We start from the raw sequence: 6637 nt of genomic DNA on the forward strand, positions 1-6637 counted from the left end.
GAATATCTACCAAGAAACCTAGAGCAAATGTCATACACAATGGAGACACATTAGAAACAACCTCACTCAAGACAGAAACAAGAAGACTGCCCCATCCCTATCAGTAATCGATGTTTTATTGTATGTCTTAACCAAAATAACAAGAAAAGAAATAATACCTTAACATAAGAATGTTAAAAGGAAGGCAAAATTGTTCTCATTTGTTGGAGAAAAGAAAAAAAAAGAAAATTCAAAAGAACCAACAAATTATAAGAATGAGTAAGAATTTTCAAGGTTACTTATGAGGATGACAGGTTGATGGGTGCAGCAAACCACCATGGCACGTATATACCTATATATTAAACCTGCATTGTTCTGTACATATACCCCACAACTTAAAGTATAATTCAAAAAAAAAGAATTTTCAAGGTTACAAAACCAACTTACAGATATCAATTAGAAAATGTAATAGAAAAAATCCTAATTTAAATGGCCACAAAACAAAAATATAATTATCAAAAAAACTATGTAATGCAGCTTAAAAAGTGCAGATGGGGTAGTTATAGCATTAAATCTTATATTAGATGAGAAAAACTCAAATCAATGGTTTAAGATTCCACTTTAAGACACATGCAAATGAAGAGCAAATTAAAGTTAAGGAAAACAAAATGAAGGAAGTAATCAAAATAAGAGCAGAATTCAATGAAATATAATGAAGGAAGACAATCAATGAAACTAAGAGCTGGTTCTTTGAAAACATAAATAAAATTAGTAAACTTTTACACAGATAATGAGAAAAAAGAGAAAACATTACCATTATTAGAAATGAAGACAAGTGGGTCACTACAGATCTTACAAAAATTCAAAGGATAATAAGAAAATATTAGGAACAAATTCATGGAAATGAATTTAATAATGTAAATGAAATAGGCAAAATATTTGCAAGACATAATACTCTCACTTGAGAAGAAATAGACAACCTGTATAGCATTTTATCTATTAAATATATTAAATTTACAGCTAAATTCATACTTAAAAACCTTGGCTTAACTGGTGAATTACACCAAGTATGACAGTGAATACTGAGTGTCAACTTGATTGTATTGAAGGATGCATGGTATTGATCCTGGGTGTGTCTGTGAGAGTGTTGTCAAAGGAGATTAACATTTGAGTCAGTGGAGTGGGGAAGGCAGACCCACCTTTAATCTGGTGGGCACAATCTAATCAGCTGCCATCGAATATAAAGCAGGCAAAAAAATGTTAAGGGGCGAGACTGGCCTAGCCTCCCACCCTACATCTCTCTCCCATGCTAGGTGCTTCCTGCCCTCAAACATTGAACTCCAAGTCCTTCAGTTTTGAGACTCGGACTGACTTGTCTTGGTCCTCAAGCTTGCAGGCAGTATATTGTGGGACCTTGTGATCATGTAAGTTAATATTTAAGAAACACCTGCCTAATACACCAAGTACTTAAGGAAGAAAGAATACTAACTCTACATAAACTGTCCCATAAAAGAGGGAAAAAACACTTCCCGACTCATTTTATGAGACTAGAGTGACTCTTTACCAAAACCAAATAAATGCATTGTAAAAAAAAGAAAATTAAAGACCAACATATCTAATGAATGCAGACACACAAAAAAAAGCTTTAAATAAAATAGTAACAAATTAAACCCAAATATATATCAAGAATAATACTTCGTGACCAAATAGATTGGCACTATGGGAATTGGTAGAGTGGTTCGACACTTAAAAGTCAGTCACTTAGAAAGGTCATTTCAATAGATACAGAAAAAAATTCAAGATCATGAACATAAATTCACAATAAAATCCCTCACCAAACTATGGATAGAAGGGAGCTCCCTCAAACTTATAAATGGCAAGTGAGAAAAATCCAAAGCTGGCACCACAGTTAATGGTGAAAGACTGAATATTTCCTGCAATGAAATGAAGATCAAGGCAAGGAGATCTACTCTAGCCACATCCATTCAACATTCTACTAGAGGTCCTATCCAGTTCAAATACAGCAAAAATAAAATAAAATAAACACAGCAAGAAAAATGATACAATTTGGAAAATAGGAATTGAAACTGTGTTTACTACCAGACAGCATAATTATCTGCATAGAAAATACCAAGAATCTAAAAACAAACAAAACAGCTACTAGAACTATTAATTAAGTTTTGTAAGGTCATAAAATACAATATCAATATACAAAAATTAATTATATCTATATACACTAATAATAAATATCAGATGTTAAAACGTATAAAAAATACTATTTATAATAGCATCAAAAAGCATGTATTACTTAATATAAATTTCACAAAGTATATGCACGACCTATACACTGAAATATACAAAACATTGTTAAGAGAATTTAAAGAAAAAATAAACAATAAAAAGTTATACCATCTTAATATATCAGGAGACTCAAGATAGTTAAGATTTCATTTCTTCCCAAATTGATCCATAGATTTAACCCAATCCTAATAAAACTTTCAGTAGCATTTTTGGACGAGAAAGTGAAAAGCGGATTTATCAATTTATCTAGAAATACAAAGGATCTAGTATAACTAAGAATACATTTTAATTTTTTTTCAAAAATAATTTTTAAATGAAGAACAAAGTCAAAGGATCCAAAATGCTTTATTTCAAGATTTACTATAATGTTATTGCAGTTTTTAAACCTCAACAATGTTAACAGTTTGGAGCAGAGCAATACTTTATTGTTCGAGTAGCTGCCTGGCCTCTACCCTTAATATGCCAGGAGGATGTCCCTGCAGTTATGGCAACAAAACTGTTTCTAGACATTGCCAGATGTTCCTGGGGGGAATATTGCCCCAGTTGAGAACCATTGAACTATAATAATTGATACAGTGTGTTAGTTTCAAGGTTACACAAATAGATCAAATATACAGAATAGAGTCCAGAAGTAGATCCATCCATAACTGGTCAGTTGATTTTGGACAAGGGTGCCAAAGTAATTCAATGGGCAAAAGATAATCTTGTCAACAAATTAGACTGGAAAAATTGGACCTACATAAGGAAAAAATATATATGCCTGTAACATTACCTTGCCACAAAGACGAAAGTCATCTAAACATACACCAAAGACATAAATCAAAGAACGGAAACTACAAAACTCTAGAACAAAACAAGAGAGGGTTATTTTGAACTTAGTTAAGGCAAAGACTTCTTAGAATACAAAAGGTGCAAGTCATAATAGAAAACCCATTAAGACAATGAAAAGAAAAGCCACAGAAGGCAGAAAATATTTTCAAAACACGTATCTTTTAAAGAATTGGTATTATATTTAATATTATATACTCTGTTATATAATGACCCAATAATGAGACCACAAATATACCAATTTTAAAATGGGCAAACAATTTGAATGGACATTCTCCAAATTAGACAGATGGCTAATAAGCACATGAGAAAATGTTCAGTATCATTAGTTATAGGAAAATGCAAATTAAACCACAGTGAGCTACCATTACACACTCACTAGAAAGACTGACAAGGCAGGATACAGGCTAATCTTGAAAAGTCAATAGTTTTCTTATATACCAGCAATGAACAACTGGAATCTGAAATTTAAAACGCACTATTTATGTTTCCACCAAAAGAGGAAATGCTTAAGTATAAATCTAACAAAAATGTATATGATATCTTTAAAGAGACTATAAAACTCTGATAAGATAAATCAAAGATCTAAATACATGGAGAAATATTCCATGGTCATGAATAGGAAGACTCAATATTGTCGGATAGAAAGATTCCTTACTGGTAAAATCAGTTCTTCTCAACTGATACGTAATCCCAACAAAATCCCAACAATTTATTTTCTAGATATCAACAAACAGATTCTGAAGTTCATATAGGAAGACAAAAGACCCAGAATAGTAAACACAATACTAAAGAAGATAAATAAAATTAGAAGACTGACACTATCTGACAGGAAACAAGACAATGTGGTGTTTGTAAAAGAATAGACGAATACATCAATGGAACAAAATAGCCCAGAAATAGACCTACACAAATATAGTCAACTGATCTTTGACAAAGAAGCAAAGGTAATACAAGGGATGAAAGATAGTTTCTTCAACAAATGGTGCTGGAATAACTGGTCATCCACTTGCAGAAAAAAGATGAATCTAGACATTCTTAACAAAAATTAGCTCAGCATGGGTCATAACCAGCAAAATGCAAAACCATAAAACTCCTAGAACATAGGAGAAAACAAGGAATGATCCATGAAAGTAAAAACTGATAAATTGGACTTCATTAACATTTAAGATGTTTGCTCTGTGAGACACACTGTTAAGAGAATGAAAATACACACCATAATAGACTAGAAGAAAATATTTGCAAAACGCGTATCTTGTACAGAACTTATATTGAAAATATATAAAGAACTCTTAAAACTGAACAATAAGAAAACAAACAGCCCAGTTAAAAATGAACAAAAGAGCTGAAGAGACAGCTCAGCAAAAAAGATGAGATTACAAATAAGCATGTAAAAAGATGCTCAACTAGTATGTCACTAGGGAATTGAATACTAAAACAATAATGTATCACTACACACCTATTAGAATGTCCAAAATCCAAAATGTAGACAACACTTCATGTAGGTAAACATGTGGAACAACAGGAAAGCTCATTTATTGCTGATGGGAGTGCAAAATGATAAATCCACTTTGGAAGCAGTCAGGCAGTTTCTTACAAAGCTAAACATAGTTTTACCATATGATCCAGCAATTGCACTTTTTGGTATTTACCCAAATGAGTTGAAAACTTATATCCACACAAAACCTTGCTCACAAACACTTATAGCAGCTTTATTCATAATTGCTAAAACTTAAAAGTAACCTTGATGTCCTTCAGTAGGTGAATGGATAAACAAATTGTAGTATAGTCTATGTGTCTATCCACACAATAGAATATTATTCAGCAATAAAAAGAAATGAGCTATCATCAAGCCATGAAAATACAGGGAAAAATCTTAAATACATATTGCTAAGTGAAAGACGTCAGTCTTAAAAACTACATACTATAAGATTTCAACTATATGACATTTTGGAAAAGATAAAACTACAGAGAGTGAAAAGATCAGTGGTTGCCAGGGGTTCAGGCTGGAGGGAAGGATGAACAGGTATATCATATGAGATTTTTAGGTCAGAGAAACTATTATGTATTATATAATCATGGTGGATATATGTTATACATTGTCAAAATCCATAGAACTATAGAACACAAAGAGTGTACACAAATGCAAGCTATAGACGTGAATTAACAATAATATATCAATATCAGTTTATCAGTTGTAACAAATATACCACATTAAAGACGGTAATAATAAGGGAAACTGGGATGGGGGCTATGGTAACTTGGTTTAATTTTTTTGTAAAACAGTTCTAAAATAAAGTTAACTTATTCATTTATTTTTGAGACAAAGCCTTGCTCTGTTACCCAGGCTGGAGTGCAGTGGCATGCAATCTCAGCTCACTGCAACCTCCACCCCCCAGAGTTCAAGTGATTTAATTCTCCTACCTCAGCCTCCCAAGTAGTTGAGATTGCAGGCACTCACCACCACGCCAGACTAATTTTTGCATTTTTAATAGAGACAGGGTTTCACCATGTTGGCCAGGCTGGTCTCAAACTCCTGACCTCAAGTGATCTGCTTGCTTCAGCCTCCCGAAGTGCTGGGATTACAGGCATGAGCCACTGCACCAGGCCTAATTTTTTTTAAAAGACTGAAAATACCAAGTGCTGGTGGGGATATTGAGCAGCTGAGATTCTTATACACTGATGGTGGGAATGTAAAACTATATAGCCACTTTGGAGAACAGCTTGACAATTTCTTATAAAGTTAGACATTTACTTTATATATAACTGCCAAAGTCCAGTTCTAGGTATTTACCTAGTATAAATAAAAATATATGAGAAGCCAAAGCCTATACAAGAACATTTATAGTAGCATTATGACAGCATTATTTATCATGGCTAAATAGTGGGAAAAAAACAAATGTCCATAAACTGTTGAATGAATAAATTACTCAGCAATAATAAAGAATAAATAATAATGAAAATATGTAGCAACATGGATGAATCTTAAAAGTATGTGGTAATTAGAAGAAACCAGACACAAAAGACTACATACCAAATATTTCCATTGATGTGATAGAATAAAAGAAACAACACTTTAAGGACAGAAAAGAGATAGATGATTTCCTGGAATTGTATGTAGAAGAAAAGAATTGGCTGCAAAGGGGCACCAAAGAACCTTTAATGCTAAGGGAAATTTTCTCTACCTTTATTGTGGTGGTACTGGTGGTAGGGGTTACACAATCATATACATGTGTTAGGACTTAAACTGTACACATACAAAGGGTAAGCTTTCTTTTATGCTAATTATATGTTAATAAATCTAACTAAAAAATAAAGTTGCCTGAGAGTAAATTTAATATGTAAGAATATTATCAATAAATTTACCAACCTTCATCAAAGGTTGCAAAAAGGCCTGAATAAATGCCAAGATACAACATTTTCAGGAATAGGAAGTCTCTCTGTCAAAAGGATGTCAATTCTTCTTCAAATCATTCTAGAGATTCAATATAATTTCAAGAAAAAGAAACATGATTTTCTTTTTTTTTTT

The 6637-nt window shown here is 32.4% G+C and overlaps 1 protein-coding gene across 2 annotated transcripts in view; it reads right to left on the bottom strand.

The window, feature by feature from the left end:
- GABRA3 (gamma-aminobutyric acid type A receptor subunit alpha3) overlaps window positions 1-6637 on the bottom strand; it is a 250766-nt gene that overhangs the window by 232412 nt on the left and 11717 nt on the right. The window contains exon 1 of one of the 2 annotated variants that reach the window (XM_017500892.2): window positions 2928-3010. The exons of the other annotated variant lie outside the window; for it this stretch is intronic. The gene's annotated coding sequence lies outside the window, so the exon portion shown is untranslated. Of the gene's footprint in view, window positions 1-2927; window positions 3011-6637 lie in introns of those variants that run through there. 2 annotated transcript variants of the gene reach the window in all.

Source organism: Cebus imitator, unplaced genomic scaffold (assembly GCF_001604975.1).
Source record: "Cebus imitator isolate Cc_AM_T3 unplaced genomic scaffold, Cebus_imitator-1.0 Scaffold273, whole genome shotgun sequence".
Classification (NCBI taxonomy): Eukaryota; Metazoa; Chordata; class Mammalia; order Primates; family Cebidae; genus Cebus; species Cebus imitator.